Genomic DNA, 23,541 nt, shown 5'->3' with positions numbered 1-23,541 from the left:
CTGATATTCACAATATAGTTTCACTTACATTATGCCTCAATTTGGAAATTGTAAACTTTATATTAAGTTTAGAAAATTGTAAGAACATGAATTAAATTTTAGAAAAAAATTTAAAAGAATGGTCAAAAAATAATATCATAAAATGTACAAGTTTAGAAATCTCAGTGTGTGATATTCAAATTAGGAACAGATGCTACATGTATGCTTCAAAGTTTTAAATGTTATGTGATGTTACTGAAGCCCATCAGGAGATAATCCAAATTAGTCCTTCATTTATTGTACATGTTAAGGTGATAAAAATTTACAAGGAAATGGGTAAAATAATTAAAATATTGAAAATTTGATGGTTACTGTCTTACTTTTATACCTTCATAGCTGTTAATTATAAAACCATGAATAAAATGAAATTTGTAAGCTGGTATTTTAAGAGTCTACATTCAGACTTAAAATGAGTGTTTAAATATATTTGAAGAGCTCAATATAATTTAAATCTAGATGCATATACTGTTTTAAGAATATGGTGAGTTAATTTATGCTTTCTATCATGCAGGGTTATATAAGGGCATTTTATGCAAGTATATTATGAACTTACATCATATTTCTCCCCCTGTGCTTCACTACGATCCTTTCCTAACCCATCTCAATCCATTAGTCCTCTTTATTTCTGGGAAACTTTCACTTTTTCCTTTCTTGATATATGTACATATATTATTTTGCATACCTATAAATTTACGGACTCTCAAATGAAGGAAAACAAAATATTCACTGTTCTGAGACTCAACTAAATTATTTGATCATAGTTGCACCCTATATTTCAAAGTGCATAACTTCATCCTTCTTAGTGTTGAAAAAACTTATTGTGCAAATCAACTGTATTTTATTTATATTAGAAAAGTATGCATATAAATCAATGGAGCAGAATAGAAGACCCTGAAATAAACACTTACATCTACCAAATTTTAAACAAAACACAAAAATTACACATTTAGAAAAAAAAGAGTATCTTCAACAAGTAACTGAAATAATAGGACATCCACAGGTAAAAGAATTAAAATGGTTTCCCACCATTTGTATTATACAAAAACTAACTCCAAATTGATCAAACACCTTAATTTAAAATTCAAAACTCTAACATTGATAGAGAAAAATGTAGGTAAAACATCTGAAGATATTAGCATAGGCACACACTTCCTGAAGAAGGCCCCAGTAGGTCACAGTAGAGGTAAATACTGACAAATAAGATAACATGACATTAAAAAGTGTCAGTACATTAAAGGAAACAATGGAGTAAAAAGACAGTCAGGAGAATGAGAGATCTTTGATAACTAAATATCGTACAGAAGATTCATATTTATAAATAGCTAAAGATGATTAATAATAACGACCCAAGTAACTCAATAAGTAAATGGCTATTGCTGTTGCCCTTTGTTGCATCCCAGAGGTTGAAGATAAGCTCCAACTGCTGAAAATAAACTTCAGACACAGGACTCAAGATTCAAACTGAATTTGAAAGCCTCATTCCTGAGGCATAGTTACATAGTATAAAAATGATTCTATGCAAGTTGCCAAGGGAGGGAAGCAATCGATAGTCTTATACAATTGTGATATCTATAAACCATAACAATGACCAGCAAGGCAGCATATCCCTAAATGTATAACAGCAACATTCATATCTTGCAGTTGCATAACAATGCTCTAATTGGACTTAATTAAGATCTGCTCAATATGAAGGAAATCATGCCTGGTGGTAGAAACCTAGATAAATGCATGGGCCTAATGAGGTCATAAACATTAGAGGAGAAGTATCATTCCTTTGTTAGAGGAGCATAACTGCTGATTTCAATCTAAAACTTACCTTTATACTAATAAGTATATCTCACATCTGATCAACCTTCCCTTTGTATAAGAGACCATTACAGAAAACCAGTACTTGTCATAATGCATAGATTAAGTGATTGTGTTGTGCTCAGCTCCAGTGGAATATATCTCCAGGCCAACTCCTACACATGAGGCTCATTGAACATTACAAAAGAGGAGCTGAAAAGATGTTAAGAGAGCCAGTGGACCAGGAAGTTTGCTGTGAGAGTGTATCTCCTAGAAATGACAAGAATACCCACAATACCTCAACAATATGGCTTCTTAAGCAAAATCTGAAAAAAGACAATACGAATAGACATGTTAATATGATGGGAAAAAAATATCTCAGGGAACTAGCCATAGACTAAGAACTACAGAAAACTAATGACTGTTAAGAGAATGAGAATTAGTCTTTTCCAGCCCACATACTGGTTCACTCATACTAAGTGATGATTCCCAAAATCATATACACAAAGTAATTATAAATGAACTCAGCTGATTGTATTTATACATTTATGCATTATCTATGCTACACACACACACACACACACACACACACACACACACATATATATATATATATATATATATATATATATATATATATATATAGAGAGAGAGAGAGAGAGAGAGAGAGAGAGAGTGATAAAAGGAGGCATGAGATAGATTTAGGGGAGGGAATATACCAGTTATTGAATGGGGAGAAGAAAAGGAGTAAAATTGTGTTATTTCATTTTAATTAAGTTTTTAATAATAAAAAATATATTTTGCCATTTCTTTTTTTAATAAGTTTCTTTCAATTTGATAGTGCCCTGGGAACATGCACTAACTCAATAGCAACATGTTTTGTGAAGTCATATGCATGTTCAGATAATAAAAGTCATATGGATTTTAAGTTATAGAAGAATGTTACCTAGGGTTGAATAAAATAAAAAAAAAGATGTGAACATTTAAATATTTGGACTTTTTAAATTAAATGTATACTTAAGCAGGGCTCACATGGGCTCCCAGAGACATAAAAGACAAGCACAGGGCCATGGGTCTGTGCCAGGTCTTCTGGGTATATGTTACGGCTGTTGTGTGTTTTCATGGGATTCCTAACACTTGGAATGTGTGTTTTTATGATTGTTTTGCCTGCTTTTGGAACTCTTTACAAGCTACTGACTAGCCTTGTCCAACCTCAATATAAGGGCTCTTGCTTTGCCTTACGATATCTTGCTTTGCCCTGTTTGATTGTAGTTTCTTAGGGGCCTGCTCTTTTCTGAAGAAAAAATGGAAAGTGAGTGGATCTTGGGGAGGGAGGAAGAAGGGAGCTGGGATGAGTGGAGACGGTGCGGGGGGGAATGTGGTTGGGATGTATTATATGAGAAAAGAATATATTTTCAATAATAATTTAAAGAAAGAGTTATCATCATCACTAAAATGGTCTTTTAGGTTGAAAATATTATTAAATTAAGTTAATTTATTGTATTTATCAATCATCATTGCTTTATATTGAAACACACATCTGTAGTCTTGACATGCCCTAGTTGACAATAAGCTTCTGCCTGGGCCTTTATCATAGCAGAGTATTTTACCATATATCACTGGTTAGGGAAGGCTCAAGCTTCCAAATCTGATGAAAGTCATGATTCTGCTACATATGTAGATTTGCATGCAGACAGACCCACAAAAATCTTAAATGGAGCCATTTTTGTGTTTTCATTTTAAAATTATTTGGTCATTATTGATATGGAACTCCAGTCAAATATCTAGACTCTGAGTGGGAAAAACTTTCTTCTTCTTGCATACCTTGAACAAATTCCCTGACTAGACTCCTAGTTTACTGTAGTCTAAATTATGAGATATGCAAACAGTTGACATAAAGCCAAATGCAAATTTTATAGCCCTCAAAGAATGGCTAGTTATAGTTTACTGAAATCTTTCCCAATGAAACATAAATGAAATCTCAAAACTCATTTTTGCCTAGGCCCTGATATATGAAGATAACTGCCATAGTAGACCAGAAATTCTCATGCTAAGGGCAATAAGCATTTCCCTAAAGACAAATGACAGTAGATATGTAGTAAGAAAGCTTACTCCTTGAAAGGGAAAGATGGAAGAGCTGACCCTGAAAATAGTGAGTAAGTCTGAGGATATCATTAGCTTATGAATAGTATTTTAATATCTTCCTTTTAAGAATGTAAAATGTTTGCAAGGGAAATATTCCAGTATTCTGGATTTATAGTTAAATTCTATCATCGTCACCAGCAGGTATATATACTTTAATATAAAACATTGAACTACTTTTATCTGCATATTTACAAACTATCTCACATATTTGAAGTTATGAGATTCTAGTAATAAGTCCAAAATAAGTATTGGTTTTTCAATGAAAACCGTCTTACCTGTAACTCAAGAGAGTGTAACAGACACATTAATTTATATGCAGGTAACAATCTAAATGCAGGAGACTATTCATTCAACTCATTTCATCTGACTTTCAAATGAAGAGGCATGTTGCTCTAAATGCATACTAAAACCAGAAAAAGAAAACTCAAGAAAATAAAAACTATCAAAACTACTTGAGAAACATCTTTACACTTCAAAAATACTTTCCACTGTCCATCATTATAATCTTTGATCATAAGATGAAGTGAATACATTAATTTATTTTATAACTATTCAGAAGATTAGTTTATTATTGAGGGCAAATTAGCATAGTATAATTATCCAAAGAAGGCTCTTTTAAATTAGAAAATGATGTGTAAATACAAAGGCAAAAATGCCACATTTGCAAGCACTGTTCTTCTCTGCTTCCTTCATTGCTCTAGGTGTCAAGTACATAATTTCTGAACTCATTCTCTGCCAGTTCCAGAAGTTGTTATGAATGCATTTGACATTCAGGTAGGCCTAGGATATATTTATCAGCTGAGTATTCGTCTTCTAACATTGACAAAAGATTGATTTTAGTAAGAGCTACTATCATCTAAGAAATTCAGTTTATAATTATGCTGCTATTTTTATTTGTCAATATTGGGGAAATAAAAGATGTAACAGAAATATATTACTCAGTTTCTTCATTCTGTAAGAAACTAGTTTTCCATTTTTCTCATCCAGTAATTAATATGATTCATTCAACAAACAGATATTGCTGAAATTATCTAATAAAACTCTAAATAAACTTTTGCATTTTTAACACGGAGTTTCATTTTCCTGAAAATTGTACATGACATATTAAAACAGTGCTGTAGTTTACATATGTATATGATAATAGGTGAATCATCAAAGATTCAGATGGTCAAAATATTAAGAAATAAACTAAAAATATATTTATTGAAGAATTTCATTTTATTTCTTAGAAATGAAATTTTGCCAAACATCTTATTGATAAGCAAAACATAAAATAATAAGTGATGGATAAAGTATAATAGTAAGATTAAAGGTATTAGAATCTCAGTAGAGAAATGATAGGTAGGAAGGTAGGTCAGTCGGTAGGTGGGTAGGTAGATATAGTGGTTTTTTTTTTTTTTTTTTTTTTGTGATAGAAGAGACATAATGCACAGATGGAGAGTTTGTCAGACCAGGTCATGGGTATTGCTGTTTAAAAACTAGCTACGTTGGTCACAAAGAATTCAAATATCATTTACTGTGTTTATCTTTTGAAATTACATCTTATTTCTTTCAGTTATTCTGATAATTATTTATCCATATAATTATCAGTTTTATAGACAGTTTTAATATTATTGTATCATTGTAGAAAATTCTAGAATTATAACATTGAGAGGAGATATTTGATAAGTTTTTCTATTTATAATTCTATGGCTTTTGAAAATGATTGATGTTATTTTTTTGCATAGCCTATTTATTTTCCTTTTACTTTGGAATTATTTGCCTTATGGAATATTTTATTTTCAGAGCAATTTTAAGCCTGGCATGATGATATATACCTGTAATACCAAGACTTAAGGGTTATAGGCAGATACACTAGAAGTTCAAGGTTATCCTTAGCTACATGGTGTGTATGAGACTAATTTGAGTATACATGACCCTCTCTCAAGCAAACACACATAAATGAACAAATGTCCAAGCACAGAACAAGAACCAGCCTTTAACTTTTTTCTTTTTCTTTTCTTTTCTTTTTTTTCTTTTTTTTTCTTGTTTTTGTTTTTGTTTTTGTTTTTCGAGAAAGGCTTTCTCTATGTAGTTTTGGTCCCTGTCCTGGGTCTTGCTCTGTAGGCCAGACTGGCCTCGAACTCACAGAGATTCACCTGGCTCTGCCTCCTGAGTGCTGCGATTAAAGGAGTGCACCACCACTGCCAGGTTCCAGCCTTTAACTTTTGTTGTACTATTTTAATTAAATTCTTAAAAGGTTATCAGTTCATTGGCTTAACTTTTACTTGTTGTCTTTTTCATTTTTAGTTAGAAGCTTACCATATTGCTTTGAAGTTTTTTAATTGCTAGTTACAGTTTACAGTTTTCCTTTTACTTGCAAATAGATTTTTTTATCACATAATATATCCTAATTATGGTTTTCCCACCCTCTACTCTCCCCAGTTCATTCCCACCTCCCCTCCCATCCAGATCCATGCCCCTTTTGTCTCTCTTTAGCAAATAAACAGGCTTCTAAGGGATAATAATAAAATAAAATAAAAAAAGCTAAAACATCAGAATAGGACAAAACAAGCAAAGGGAATCCAAAAAGCCCAAGGGAAGACATAAGAAACAGACTCACATATTCACAGCAAAAGAACCCATCAAAGCACTAAACTGTGAGACAAGGAACCTCCAAAGATGCCTACAAATTCCTTTCCTGTTGGTCATGTACTGCTCAGCATGCAGTCTACCCTTAAGAGTAGTTTGTTTCCTCAGGGACACTACCTTAGAGGAAAATAAATTTTCATTTGCAAGTGTTATCAATTTTAGATGATGTCTGGGTTAGGGATGGGGGTATATGTCCACTTCTTTCAACTCTAGGGCCTCACATAATACTAACCTGCGTGGCCCTGTGTGTGTTGCCTCAGTCTCTGTGAGTTCCTATGGGCATCAATCAGTACAGTATAAAAAAATTCTTGTATTCCTGTCATTTTGTTATTGCATATTATCTTTAGAAAATAATGGATGTCTTTGTGATACACCTATATATTATGTGATACAATTCCATTTTATGTATTTCAAATTTCCTTCTCTGAAAATTTTGCTCTCCTACTGGCTCTTCATCTTACAAAACACATATACTTCCACTTCATGCTTTTTGAAATACAACTTTTACTGACTATGTTCTTAATAATTTGATACATGTAAAATATATTTGAATTACTATAGCTCCCTAGCTTCTATAAGTTTCTTTCGACGCTTTTTATCCACCCTAACCCACATTGCTGAATCCTTTTTCCATATTCTTGTCTGTATTAGTTACTTTTCAATTGTTGTGAAACCATGACAAAGGCAACTTACAAACAAACAAACAAACAAACAAACAAACAAACAACATTTAATTGAGCTTATGGTTCCAGTAGGTGAGAAACCATAATGGCAGAGCAAAGGCATGGTGGCACCAGCAGCTGAAAGTCTGTTTCACCATTCAAACTTAGGTGTCACAGAATGCTAAGTCAATATGGTGTGAGTCTTTTGAAACCCCACACACTTCACCCAGTGACATTCTTTATCCATCAAGGCCACTCCTCCCACTCTTCCCCCAACAGGCATCAGTTGGGGACCAAGTATCCAAATATCCAAGACTCATGCAGGGATAGCTCATTCAAATCACCAGAATGCAGTTTTTGGGTTTTGCTTGCTTGTTTGTTTGGTCTGGTTGTTGTTTTCTCTCTCAACAATTATTTCTACATATCTGTTAAGGTAAAATATTGTGTTAATTGGAATCGCCATATGACTATCCATAATTTTCTGAATCTCTGTTCTTTTGTGAGTTTTAGGCTTTCATTTATATTTCTTCTGGCAATGACTCAACTTCAACTGTGTAATCCTGGGACTGTCTTTCATTCATCAAGTATGTTCCTCCTACTAGAATTCCACTTTTAGAGACAATATTTCAGCTGTGGATGGGCTGTGATCCAGGACTTCTTTTGGGTGAATGTAAAAAGAGTCGAAGTCATCTGGTAAGGAAAAAAACAAGTTCTAAATCAAGTAGGTTGAAAAGGGCAATACTTGTGACATATTCAGACATTTTTAAAAAATAGTTATCTTAAAGAAATGGAATAAACACAGTTGAATAAATATATCAAATTCCCTAAGTACTCATTTTTTATTGTTTAGCTTTGTTACATTTTCACTTAATTTATCTGTATTATATCTTTCTCTCTTGTAAGAGATCTACATAAACCAACATGTGATTTAATTGCTTGTCCTATGGTAATTTGATATGTAATTAAACAATTAAAAACTTCTAATATATCCCCAGAAATTATATTCATGTATATGTTATAAATAGGTTGTATGAGAAAATAAGCATATGTTTCTTATTATTTGCATAACATTTATTATAGAAATGTATAGAAAGAGTTGGTATATAAGGGAAAAAACATTCAAATTTTTAATATTTGATGATGTAGTTCTTACGTAAGAAATTTGACTATAAATTTATTTTTTGTAAGTTTCTTTTTATTGGCAGCAATATAAAACAAATATGACTAAATAAAAATTTATATTAAGTGTCACAGAATATAAGGAAAAGCTACCAGGGTAGACTTTTGGAAATACGGCCAGGCATTTCTCAAGATAGACAATAATATGCACATACATAGAGCATCTCCTCAAAATGAAGCAACTTCAGGTTTTCAAATTATAGTATCATTTAGACAGCTATATAGTTTGATAACTGTGTTGACTCACATTTTCCCTACCATACTGGTGCCTGTAAAAGCAATTTTAAATGTGCCATACTACCACTAAGACTACTTAGAATGATCAGGGATAACACAAAAAGAAAAAATGAGGGATAGGAAAGTCTAAACTTATGTAGTATGCCAATGCATTTCCTGTAAAACTCAATAATATAACATTATATGTAAACGCCAAAATTATACAGTAAAATTAAATCTTAAAATTATAGTAAAAGAAGAAAAAATTCACATTCTAAAACTTTCTCTCATTCTGTATAGTCCTCACGAAAATCTATATCTTCCTTCAATAATTTAAAAATCTTTTGTAAAAGTTATTTTATGAAAATTCATTATCAAATCAGATAACTCTTTGTTGTTGTTGTGTGTTTATGTGTATTTATGATGGTATGTAAGGGTGTGTGTATGAAAACACACACACATGGGGTAGTCTAAGAGGTCAGGACATTAGTTGAGGCAGTCTCTCTTTTCACTATTACAGGCATGCTCAGCATGTGCCTTTATCTCCTCAGCAATCTTACCAGTCTGAAAATTAAAAGATTTTAAATTCAAAATTCGACTCAGAACTTGTTTCCTTTATATTTATCTAATTATACTACTAACAGTAAATTTTAAATAAATAAATAAATAAAATATTTGCCAATTTTAAAATCTGCTCCTAACTTATTAAAGTTACTTTTAAAATACTACTCTTCAAATTATATAGAACATAAATTATTTTGTCATTGACTGTTTCTCTGATGATGTCTGCAAACAAAAATATTTTCTTGATACATAGATTTTCACCCTCAGGTAAGAATTATTTTAGTTTAGCCAAATACAACAACTAGGTAAACTACTATTAAGATAGTGTTTTTCTAATGCACATAATATATCAGTTAAACATTTATTTTAAATAGTGAAAATGTGTTTCAAATTGAAATAAACACAATTGTTCCAAGTTTGTCAAATTCATAATTGTTATATTTAGTTTTATTTTATTGTGTTTTAGTATAAAAATTAAAACATCATATTCACATTTGTTTTTACATTGATAATTTTTCTGGTTCATTTTCCAGTAATAATCAAGCAATTTTTTAAATTATGGCCTATAATTTTAAAAAAATGTAAGCATACTGCCAATTTTAACTAGTCTTTATTTCGAATTCATATTGAGAAAAAAAAATACCCGATATGCTCGTAGCTAAGATATAAAGGAAAGTGACTATGATCATCCAGTCTTCAACCCCATCAAAGACCTGAAGGACAATAATATTACCTGGATGAACAGGAAGTGCAAGCAAACAACTTCTGAAAAATGCAAGAAATGGCACAGACAGCTGGCTGCCTGAACAGTCACCCAATGTTTCTCTGCAACATGGGGGCTTCCACTTTTGGCCAGAGGCATAGTGGATCTGACATTTTCAAAAGCAGGAAATTTTGAGACTGTCCTACCCTGTCTCAGCAAGATTCACCAGTTGCTTTTCCTTCTGTCCTGCTCACCCATAAAGGGCAGTGTGCTTACTGTCAGCAGTTGGGGCAAGGGCAGTTCTTTGTCCAACAGGCCATTTATGCCAAGAAAAAGACAAATTTCATATGAAGTGTCTTTGATGCCTAACATACTCTTGGGAGTGGATCGATGTTGCCAGAAGCAATCATGTCTCACATCAACAGAATTCTAAGTTATTAAAACATTTAAATGCCATATTCTTTAGGATAGGACAACTATTGGAGTGTGGAATGACTCATCCCTAACAGGCTTGAGGGCCAGCTGGACCAAAACCAGTAAAAAAAAAGTATTTTCTGAGAGCCAACCTGGGTCTGCCTAAGGGCCTTAGCAACAACAGTTGAGGTATGATCTAGAGAGGACCTGAACCAATGAGAGGCAGCCATGTCACACCAGCAGATGCATATTCATTAGAATCCCCCCCTCCCAGGGTGGGGCTTGCCTCTTCCGGATTAAACTGAGCTTGTTGTTTTGACATTCTCCTGGAGTCTGTGTGGTTTGACTCTGCCTGCTTGGCCCCTTCCCACAAAGGGAACAACAGCACATGACCCTGTCACATCTGGTGCTGAAACCCAGGATATCTGGTACTTGAACAAGGTCTGTTTGTTTCCCTTTATTCGTGTGTGGCACTGGTTGAGCAGCCCCTTTGAGCCATGTATTTCAGTGAGCAAAACTCTTTACATTGTGTGCTGTCTGTCCCTTCAGCAGATAAATGCTGGGACCCCCACTTTCTTCTTGATGCTTGTCTTATTTGTGAGTCTGTCTGTACAGTAGGGTGGCATATACTTTTGTTCAGGCTCACCTGTCATTTCTATATAAGGGCTGGACCCTCAGGAAATAGAGCCACAGTCTATTTTTAAGTGTGTGTGTATGTGTGTGTGTGTGTATGTGTATATGTATGTATATGTGTGTTCATGAGTGCATGCATGTGCTTGTGGGTTGTGATGCCTGGAGAGATGCCTCAGCAGTTAAGAGTGCATGCTGCTTCTCTAGAGAAGATGTGTAAACCTGATCTTTGGATGAGAGTTTTGTTCCTGGCCACAAAAAGGGAAGTGGCCTCAGGAGTAACTCTCCAATTGTTTGTAATGCCCATCTTGTTGGCTATAATTGCTGGCCTAAAGTCCTCCTCTACTGAGGTGGTCATTAGGGCCCACAATAAGCACTGCCAGGAACAATGTAACACCAACTTATCAGTTGCCCTCATTCTATCCATGACTGATATTTCCTCTGCCTCTGCTGACAAGGAGAGGCATAAGAACAGGCATAAAGTAAAGGAAAGGGATGGAAAAAGAGAGGAAATTCTTGTAGCAGCACCCAAGTCTACACTGGCAGTCCTTCTCTTTGCTTCCCCCATCCAAATGCCTTGAGTGGATTACACCCCCCCCCATTACAGTGTCCACAGAGTGATTTGCCTGGACTTCTGCCTACTGAGACAGCTGCTTCGAATCCTTCCCAGCCTATTCCACCCATGGTGCCGCACATGCCCACTATGGTGTTTCCAATTAATGTGGGCCCTAGTGCAGCCAATAAGCCATGGATACCTACCCCTCTTGCAGACCTGTCTTTGGTCCATAAGGATGCTAATGAATCAGGTCCTGACTTGCCATGTATTGAGCAAGTCTTACAGCAATGGGCAATGCATTTACAGACTTATGACTGCCACCATTTGATGAAGACTGTGTTAGAGCCTGTGGTCTTCTTTAATTGGCAAGCTGGCTATGATGACGAGACCGAGGCTCAGACTTGTTTTTATATACAGTACAACATTGCTGTTTCTCTTGAGATGCTCACGGACCTAGGACCATATGTTAACTCTACCACACAAGACTAAGTTGGACAACATGATTATTTATCTGCCTTAGGAGACATCATTGCCCTTAGTGCATTGGAGGGATCCCATCACCCTGCTCCCCTAGTAACCCGGAGGTGAGGGTATGCTTCCATTTTTCCCCAGAATACTCCTATGCCAATATAGGTACCCTCTAGAGATGTGTGTCCAGCAACAGACTAAGAGACTTTGGCCAAAGAAGAAGCTTCAGAGGGGTAATGTATGATTTGCCCTACTACTGCAGCATTAGTAAAGGTCATGTCATCATTGGCATTTGAGCCTAGATATAAAGCAATTGCCTCACCTTCTGCAAGCTTGCTAATGTATCATCAGAAAGACTTCATTTGGCAAAATAAATATGAGTAGGGTTCCATCCATGTCCTTGAGACTGAATTTTGACTAATCCTTCTCTTGTTAAAATATCTTCTGCAGCAGGTTCACCAACAGAAGACAGCCACAAAGGCAACCCTACAGCTTTTATTGGCTCTCAGATACTTAGAACAAGGTCCTCATAGAGAGATACTACACACACGGCTCACTGAGATACAGAAGGCTACTGCCTAAAGCCCACCACCCAGACAACTCTCTGGCATTGGTGCTCTTAGAGGGCTGGTAGTCAATGATGGGTACAAGCTTGTTTGGAATAGTATTGTTTGGAATAGAATGGACTCAGGCATAGTCCATTATACTAATCCCTCCTGTGGTGGGGGGTCAGCAATATTAGGATAATGCACCCTAGCTCCCACTGAGCATGTCCTATAAAAGAATAAAAAGGTGTGAACATGTGAAATGACTCATTTCTAACAGGCTTGAGGGCCAACTGGCCAAAACCACTCAAAAAGATACTTTCTTATTTATGTATTTAATAATCTAATTTTACATATCAGCCACAAATTCCCCTGTCCTCCCTCCTCCCACCCCCCTCCCCCCAGCCCACTCTCCATCCCCATCTCCTCCAGGTCAAGCACTCCCCTGGGGATTCAGCTCAGCCTGGTAGATTCAGTCAAGGCAGGTCCAGTCCCCTCCTCCCTTCACCCAGGCTGAACAAAGTGTCCCTGCATAGGCCCCAGGCTCCAAATTAAGTCCCTGAAAAAAGAAAATGAAGAAGATCTCAGAAAATGGAAAGATCTCCCATGCTCATGGATAGGCAGGATTAACATAGTAAAAATGACAATCTTACCAAAAGCAATCTACAGATTCAATGCAGTCCCCATCAAAATACCAACACAATTATTCACAGAACTGAAAGAACAATACTCAACTTCATATGGAAAAACAAAAACCCAGGATAGCCAAAAGAATCCTGTACAATAAAACAACCTCTGGAGGCATCACGATCCCTGACCTCAAGCTCTACTATAGAGCTACAGTAATAAAAACAGCTTGGTACTGGCATAAAAACCGACATGTGGACCAATGGAATCGAATTGAAGGCTCTGACATTAATCCGCACACCTATGAACATATAATTTTTGACAAAGAAGCCAAAAGTGTACAATGGAAAAAAGAAAGCATCTTCAACAAATGTTGCTGGCATAACTGGATATCAATGTGTAGAAGGCTGCAAATAGATCCATATCTGTCACCATGCACAAAACTTAAGTCTAATAGTATCAAAGACCTCAACATAAATCCAGCTACTCTGAACCTGCTAGAAGAGAAAGTAGGAAGTAGTCTTGGATGCATCGGCATAGATTGGCATTGGAGGTCACTTCCTAAATATAACACCAGTAACACAGACACTGAGAGAAACAATCAATCAATGGGACCTCTTGAAACTGAGAAGCTTTTGTAGAGCAAAGGATATGGTCAACAAGGCAAAGCAACAGTCTACAGAATGGGAGATGATCTTCACCAACCCCACATCTGACAGAGGGCTGATATCCAGAATATATAAAGAATTCAAGAAATTAGACAGCAAAATGCCCAACAATCCAATTAAGAAATGGGCTATAGAGCTAAACAGAGAATTCTCGACAGAGGAAGCTCAGATGGCTGAAAGACATTTAAGAAATTGCTCAATATCCCTAATCATCAGGGAAATGCAAATCAAAATGACTCTGAGATACCACCTTACACCTGTCAGAATGGTAAGATCAAAAAGATATATTCTGAGAACCAACATGAGTCTGCCTAAGGGCCTTAGTAACTGCAGCTGAGACATAATCTGGAGATGACCTGGACCAATGAGAGACAGCCATGTCACTCCAGCAGATGCATGTGCATCAGACCATTCCCCCTCAAGGTGGGGTGGAGAGTATATAAAGCTTGCCTCTTCCTGAATAAACTGAGCTTGTTGTTTCAACACTCTCCAGCAGTCTGTGGTGTTTGACTCTGTGCCTACTTGGCCCCCTCCCCCAAAAAGAACAACAGCACAGGATCCTGACACATTGGAGAAATCTCTGTAATTTTTCATTTACCTATGGTCTGGACATTTAGTATGTGTTTCTTGCTTGATGTTGTTCTTATTGGTTGTAGTTCCTTTTTCTTTATGGTATTAACCTTTCTTTCTCCTGGACAATACTTAATAATCATTCTTATTGCATATAGTTTTGTATTGGATTTAAAATCTTATTTAGATAAAAAGGGGAAGTGTGGTTATTCATTATGCCAATAGCTTTGGAGTACCAGCCTCAGGATGTGGCCTCCTGGCGGATTATGTGATTGTTTAAAACTGAGGAGAGAGGCATGCTCACTCTCTTGTGGTGTTCAGATATTGGACTGCTGGACCCCTGGGCAGAATGGAGGACCACAACAGTGGTTTACTTTGTTCTGTATCCGTGAGTGCATTTTCTCCCCATTTTATATCTTAATAAATCCTGGATACCCCTTTAAAAAACAAAGAAACAACAACAACAAAAGAACCAAGAATAGACAATTGGCAGTCATTATAGTGAGAGATAGGAAGAATATGAGGCTGCCAATGACACCAAGTTCCAGCTGAAAAGGAGTAAGGCCTTTTGGAATACTGCACACTACAAGATGACGACAGTATATACTTCAACTCTGCTAAAAAATTTGAACACACACCTAAAATGGATAAACTAGTCAAAGACTACAAGTAAATTGATTTCACAGTTCATATATATATATATATAAATTGAAGAATCATGTTCTACCCCATAAATACAACTAAATTGTTTTGAATTAAAACAGAAAAGCTATCATTTATCTCATAAAATCAGACTTGTGAAACACTAGGGTTAAAGTGATTCCAAGGATGTTGAAAGTAAACTTGTCTATATAGCTGACTATAATCACCTTGGGAAATAGGAAGAGATGGTGGAGACCATGGGTATGGGAAAGTTGGGGACATGAATATAATGAAAGTACATTGAATAAAGTTATTTTTGATTAATAATGAAAATATTAATTTTAAAAACCTTCCTGTGAAACAAAAAATGTTTATTTCAGTCAAAATTTCAATAATATATGATCAAATTCAGTTAAACTTTTTATCTTTACTTTTGCTTATGTTCATTTATTTTATGTATATTAGGTATTTGACCTACATGTGTGTCTGTGCCTGATGTCAATAGAAGAGAGAATTCAGGATGCTCTGGAATTGGAAGTACAGACCATTGCAAGGCAACTTGGTTATGCTCAGATTCACACCTCGGTTCATGCTGTGAACCACTGACTCATCTCGTCAAAGTTCACCATCCCCATCTCCAGTTTATCTTTTATTATGTGTACACAAGTTAAATTTTTATGTCACTAATGTGTTTACTAGATAACTATAAACAAAGTAGAAACACAGTTGTTTGAAAAAACATTTTAAAATACATTAATAATAATGTTGTCTTGGGAATGTATTATTTTAAAAACAACTGTGAATGCAGAAAAAGGAAAAACACTTAAAATACAATGTTTAAAAATTAAGTGCAAAATATTTATTATAGCAAATATTTCAAAAATAATTATAAATGATATAATTTTAAATGCATCAATAATTTTAATTATATAACCCAAACAATATTATTATAATCTTGCAAAGTTCTTTCAAATCTTTCAAAATGATCTTTATTAAGTGGAATATCTGTGTTGGACTTTTCAGTTAACTAACTTATGATAATAATTCTTCAATTAACTTCAGTTAAGTAAATGACGATGATAACTTTCCTAAAATTGAGGAGTAAATTTTCTCTAATTGTCTATTTTGTTAACTATGTGTTGTATAAGAAACATAAAGCAGTTCATATGACATTTTACCACATGGGTCTTGAACACATTTATGTGCTTGCTCTTAGCTTTTGAGGATCTGTTTTATAGAATTAGTCAGAAACTTATTAAAGAAATGTGTTTAGCTATATACTGATACATTCAATTTGTGTTTTGAACTTCAAATACAGTTTTTTTTCTTTGTGACTGAAACTAATGCTAGCTAAAGAATTTTGAATGGTAAGGAGGCTCTTTCTATAAATGATTCTTCACTAAATTTCCATTAAAAATATATGGTACAGTAATATGGAAATTGTTGTTAAAATAATGTGATGATTAGTTTGGTTAACTTGACAGAATCTCTAATCACCTAAGAGAAGCTTTCAGGCACAGGTGAGCAAATATTGGCCTGTGAGGAGCTATACTGGTTAGGTGAACTGAGAAGGGAAGACCAAGACTAAATTGTATAACCTATACATTGGGCTTATCAGGGAACCCAGCTCGCACAAACACGCCTCCTGTGCCTCTGGACTATTCATAATTGTAAGCAGCCCCTTAATGTTGCCTTTGCTGGGCTTCCCCTCCATGGTGAGCTTTACCCTCAAACTGTGCCCCCAACCAACCCTTACTCACTACGTAGCTTTGCCAGGGAATCCTATCACATCACCAGCAAGGGTAAGTAAAACACGTATTTTAATATCTTTTGGAGGGTACTTTCTTTCTTTTTCTTTTCATGTTATCAAGGTTATTTCATTAAAACTTCATAAAACATTTCAGAGTCTATTTTTACATTACTGTAGCCAAAAAAGGGGGGGGGCAAGAAAGATTTATTTCAGCTCAAGTTTTAGATGTTTCATTTCTTTTTGGCCCATAGCAAGACAGAAACATGGAGGAAGAGCCTGAAGAGGAATAATGTTCATCATATGAAAGGCACTAAGCAGAGAAAAGTAACTAACGGAAAGGGCCTAGGCTATGATGCACCCTACTGCGGCATATGGCCAGGGCTCCTCTTGCTTTAAGAACACCCAGGATTGCATTCTTTACTGCCTCACTTTATTCAAATATGGTTCAGTAACTTAAACCTATGTCAGCACCTTCATAACACAGTGGTCTCTGCTAATGCTCTCACATATCACTACAAAAGCAGTGACTAAGCATCATAAGGCATCCAACAGGCTCCTGAAATTTATATTCAGTGAAGTCTCAAAGAACAGAAATGTTCAAAATACTTCTAGTTTGGCTATAGTGGCAGTTTTATCACTAATAAATGCCATCTCATGTGTCTGGAGAAACTCAGTAAGTGCCAGCCGATAAAAATAAAGTAGGTATCCATTCTAAGAATGATTTAATCACAATGACACTCAAATGATATAGAGCAGTTACTTTGCTTATTCTCTGACATGAGATAATTTTATAGTTGTTTCTTGAGAGGTCTGTGCTTGCGCTTATTTCTTTGTTTATTCATATTTAATGTACTCAACACTCGTATTTCCAAAATGCTAATTTTCAAAAATAAACTCTACTGTGTTGGTTATTGCACTTTAAATAACTTTAAAAATGATTATATGCAACTTATTCTCTACCTTAAAATATGAAACAAAATTCAATTCACAATAGAGCTGCTTTAATTTCCTCTCTTGTTTGATAATTCCTAAATAAATGGTTCTCATATGCATTACTTAACTTTTATCTTCTAAGTTTTGCCTTTCAGGCATACAAGGTAAATAAATACTGACAAAATTAAAAGAAATATACTCCTCCAAAATGATTTGCAGTTGGATCATTAGCCATGGAGAGAGAAAAAGCAGTCTATTATGATAAGCAAGATAATAGCACATATTTAGACTAGAAGTCATTTTATAGTCCAGTTTACTTCTATATCAGTCTATAAGAATTAGTGGAAATTTGAAGATATGAACGTTGAAAGATTTCAGTTCAAATATGAACAGTTAAAGGATGATTGAATTTGCAGATGGTAACAGATTTCAACACATAAGACTCATATGTTGAACTCTTAGAACCATTTGGAGCTGCTACTGCTAATTCATTATATTCAAGGATTAGATTTTCCTATTGGTTTATTCATTCATTACTTGATAACAATATTTAGGTGAGGTAGCAACTATCCCTTAAGAGTTGACTGGCGAAGTTGTTTCACTGGTAGCATGTTCTTGAATGATGAATCCAGACATTATCTGTCCTTCTGTCTCTCTACTCTCTCTCCTCATGAAAGGAACTGCTCTGCTCTACCACAAATATTTGGCCTGATCACAGGTTCAAAGCACTGAGACCCAATAACCACTGTCCAAACCACCTGGAATTGTCAAGTAAAATAAATCTTCTTGGATATAAGTGGATTTTTCTCAAATATTTTGTCAGAACATCAAAAGGAGACTTAAAAGGCATAGATTTGTATATTTTATTTTATTTTTGTCATAATCAGAGATGTAAAGGCTATTTAAAATATCATATTTCAATTATATGTAACTCAGTTGGATAATGTTTTCTAGCATCATTCAGATTGTATTAGACATAACTTAACTCCAGGCTGAAATACACCATTTTGCACATGAGAAATTAGTTTTCATACACAATACTTACTCAGATGTTCATTTTATTTTTTTGACATTTCAGAGTTTTCAAAATTAATCATTGTAAAAAATTCCTGTTGGTAGGTTCTTTGGAAATTTTGGTTCCTATTCAATGAAGACTTGAAAATAGAAATCATTACCAAAATTATAACAAATAATTCAAATCATTTTGGCTGTTAATTTTTATTCTTTATTTCTCTTACTGAAAATAATATATTTTTTTCATACAGTATATCCTGATTATGATTTTCCCTCCCTCTTCTCCCAATTTTTCCCACCAACTCTGCCATTCAGATGCAACCCTTTTTGTATCTTGTTAATATATGAACAAGCATATAAGGGTAATGATATGATATGGTATAGCAAAAACAAACAAATCAGAATAAGACTAAACAAACAGCAGAAAAAGAGTCCAAGAAGAGGCACATGAGCTGATACAGATGATGAGACCTACTCAGGAATCACATGAAGGAAACAAACAAACAAACAAATCAGAAGCCATATTATATACAAAAAGGGCCTGTAGGTTAAAAATAAGATAAAATAAAAAAAAAGATAAAATTAAGAAAAAAAATAAGGCCCTGATAAAACTTATGAAATAAGGAACTCCCAAAGATGTCCTTGAGTTCTGTTTCTGTTGGCCATCTACAACAGGGCTAGCAGCCTACCTTAAGAGTAGTTTATCCCCCATGAAATTCTCCTGAAAACTAAATTTTCATTTTCCAGTGGTTATCAATTGGAGATAGTTTCTGAGACAGGGCTAGGGGCATGTGTCCACTTCTCCTTTCAGCGCTAGGACCCCATCTGGTGCAAACATGTGCATGCCCTGTGCATGATGCCTCAGTTGCTGTGAGAACATATTTGTGACCATCTTGTTGTGTTTGGAAAGCCTTGTTTCCCTGGTGTCTTCCATCTCCTCTGCCTCTAATTCCACAGGCTTGTCTGAGCCCTGAGAGGAAAGATTTGATGGTGACATCCCTTTAAGAGATGAATGTTCCAAGGTCTCTCATTCTCTGCATATGTTCTAGCTGTGAGTTCATATTTGTTCACATCTCATCTGCTGCAGAAGAAAGCTTCTCTGATGGTGGCTAAGAAAGGCACTGATCTGGGAGTATAGCACAATATCATTAGGAGTTATTTTTTATTGCACTGTTCCTTTAGTTAGTATAACAGTGATATTTGGTTTTCTGGCCTATCTAGTTTCCAAGTCTTGGCCAACCAGCAATTCTAGGCATGGGTTCCATCTCATGCAGTGATTTTTATGTCAAATCTCATATTGGTTGGTTACTCCAACAAGCTTGTGGCACCATTGTACTAGATTACCTTGCAAACAGAACATGACATGACTGTAAATCAAAGGTTTGTAGCTGTGTTGGTGTTGACATATCTTCTTTGATAGCATGAAGAGTACCTTCAGGTACCAAAAACATTAGCCCTTTAGGGATGAAGGCTCTATGTAGGTCACCTTGCCTTTTCCATGTACAATGAGTTGTGTAGGTGTTGTCTTCAGCAATAGGGTCTTGGACTGAGTTTGTAGAAAACAACATATACCCTTGGTAACAGCCAAGGTGACATCATTTGGTGACAAGAGATGTCTAGGTGGAGCTCTGTCTCCTATGTTATTTGGCAATTATGGTTATATTCCCTTTATACATACATATATTTTAGGAGGCTTCTCCTGTCTTAGTTTCATACTACCACTAAAATGGCCCTTAATTTTATCTGTCTCCCCATATTCCCTCCATCATCCCCATTATGACTCCCTCCTTCCCATTTGATGCTTTCAATACAGCTCCCTTCATTGTGGATTCATAACTAGCTATTGTATTTTACCTTCCTAGGGAGTTCTAACAATCCCTCCTAGTCCCTTACTCTACCTAACCTTTGTGGTTCTATGAAAAGTAGCTTGTTTATCATTGACTTAACAGCTAATATCCTCATCTAAGTAGAAACATATTATATTTGTATTTTTGGGTCTAGGTTACCTCATTCAGAATGATTTTTCTCTAGTTCTATCCATTTACCTGTAAACTTAATGATTTCAATTTTTAATGTCTGAGTATACTTCATTCTGTAAATGTACATATTTTCTTTATCTATACTTCTGTTGAGGGACATCTAGGGCTATTATAAAAAGAATAGCATTGAACATTGTTGAGCAAGACTCTCTGTGTAGCATATAGCATCCTTGGAGTATGTGCCCAAGAATTGTATTGCTTGCTCTTGAGATAGATCAATTCCCTTCCCCTGTGGAACCTTAATACTGATTTCCATAGCACAGATTTATGGAACCACCAGCAATCAATGAGTGTTCCCTTTCCTTCAACTCTTTGATATCATGAGTAATTTTGTTTTCTTGATCTTAAGAATTCCGTATATTTTAATTGTATTTACCAACTTTCTGCAATACCTCTTATGTCCATGTTATACTCACCCAAACTTTCTTAAAATCTGCCAAGTACAGTTTATGCTACCCTTATATTCTTGTATGTGTGGTACTCCACAGAAGATTAGTCAACCTATCAGGAGAAATGACCTTGGAGAAAACTGTCTCTCTATCTCTAAGTATCCATAAATTGTTAATAGCAATTTAGCTGGGGGAATTCATACCCACACCCCCATGCCCACGTTGGGACTCTGAGGACTGGCTCTTTACAGCTTGCTAGGACTACTGATTACTATTCTTCATTGAAATCTTACATAGCTCCTTTTGAGACTAGAGCCAGTCCTCAGAGAGGAGGCTTCCAGCTCAGTTCCAGTTGGGTTCTCCCAAGTTAATTCTATCAAATCAGGTATATAAGTGTGTTATTTTTTCGAGCAATCATAACTTTCAATACTATAAAATTCTAGTAGGCAACCAAAGGCAACGCCAATAGCCTGCAATGGATTCCCCCTTATATTTGATTTTAAATTTTATATAGATTATTTGGTTTTGAAAAATCAATGAGAACATAGCCCAGAGGCATTAAATATTTGGAAGGTACAGTAGATACACTCTGACATTCATGCATTCCCCATCAACACATTATTTATTTATTTATTTATGTATTTATTTATTTATTTATTCATCCATTTAGTTATTTATTATTTATTTAATCTCACTTCGGTCACACAGAAAAAACATGGGGAGGAATATTCACTGTTCTAGGGTTTTATGGATGTTCACCTTAGGTTTTGTCAGTGTGAGATTGGGAAGACTAATGAAATCAATTTTTCTTTCTAATACAGGTGTGTATGTGGTGAGAATTTCTGAATAACATTTACCATCGCTAGCCACTATTCATGAAGCTATGAGCTAAAAAGGTTTTATTTCTATTTTGTTCAGCTTGTCTTTAAATTCTTAGTTTAGTGTGTTAATGTCTACTTTGAAGCTGGTTGTTATGGTAGACTTGAGGTACATTTAGTAAAAACTTGTTATTTTTACTTTCCTTCTGAAAGTTTTACATTAACACTTCTATAGTTTCTGACTTTTGTACCAAATCCTGACTATCATCTAGAAATATCTGTAAGCTGTTTCCCTTTAGTTAAAACTCACTTGTACTGTGATTGAAAATACCACAACAAGAACTTCAGATGCAAGTATAACCAACAGAATGCAAGAGATGGAAGAGAGGATCTCTGGCATTGAAGATACAGTCGAAGAAATAGATCCATCAGTCAAAGAAAACACTAAAGCCAACAAAGTCATGAACCAAAATGTCCAAGAAATTTGGGACAGCATGAAAAGACCAAACCTATGAATAATAGTGATAGAAGAAGGAAAAGAATACCAACTCAAAGGCACAGAAAATATATTCAACAAAATCATAGAAGAAAACTTTCCCAACTTAAAGAATGAAATGCCTATGAATATATAAGAAGCCTATAGAACACCAAACAGACTAGACCCCCCCCCAAAAAAAGTCCCCTGGCCACATAATAATTAAACAACTAAACGTACAGAATAAAGAAAGAATATTAAGAGCAGCAAAGGAAAAAGGCCAAGTGACCTATAAAGGCAAACCCATCAGAAAAACACCTGATTTCTCAATGGAGACTTTGAAAACCAGAAGGACCTGGACAGATGTAATGCAGGCACTAAGAGACCATGGATGCCAGCCCAGACTAATATACCCAGCAAAACTTTCAATCACCATAGACGGAGTAAACAAAATATTCCAGGATAAAACCAGATTTAATCAGTACCTGTCCACAAATCTAACCCTGCAGAAAGCACTAGAAGGAAAATTCCAACCTAAGGAAGTCAGATACACCCTCAAAAACACAGGCAATAGATAAAGCCACAGCAGTAAACCCTAAAGAAGAGAAGTACACACACACTACCACCAGAAATAACAGGGATGAACAATCACTGGTCATTAATATCTCTTAATGTCAATGGACTTAATTCACCTATAAAAAGACATAGGTTTACAGAATGGATATGAAAGCAGGACCCATCTTTCTGCTGAATACAAGAAACATATCTCAAATTAAAGACAGACACTACCTAAGAATAAAAGGCTGGGAAAAGACTTTCCAATCAAACAGTCTTAAGAAACAAGTGGGTGTAGCCATCCTGATATCCAACAAAACAGACTTCAAACTAAAATCAATCAAAAGAGATCAAGAAGGGCATTACATACTCATCACAGGAAAGGTCCACCAAGACGAAGTTTCAATTCTGAACATTTATGCCCAAAACACAAAGGCACCCACATATGTAAAAGAAACATTAGTAAAGCTTAAACCACATATAAACCCCTACACATTAATAGTGGGAGATATCAACACCCCACT

This window comes from Peromyscus maniculatus, chromosome 11 (genome assembly GCF_049852395.1).
Source record: "Peromyscus maniculatus bairdii isolate BWxNUB_F1_BW_parent chromosome 11, HU_Pman_BW_mat_3.1, whole genome shotgun sequence".
Taxonomy (NCBI): domain Eukaryota; kingdom Metazoa; phylum Chordata; class Mammalia; order Rodentia; family Cricetidae; genus Peromyscus; species Peromyscus maniculatus.
Note: the sequence above shows the minus strand (reverse complement) of the source record.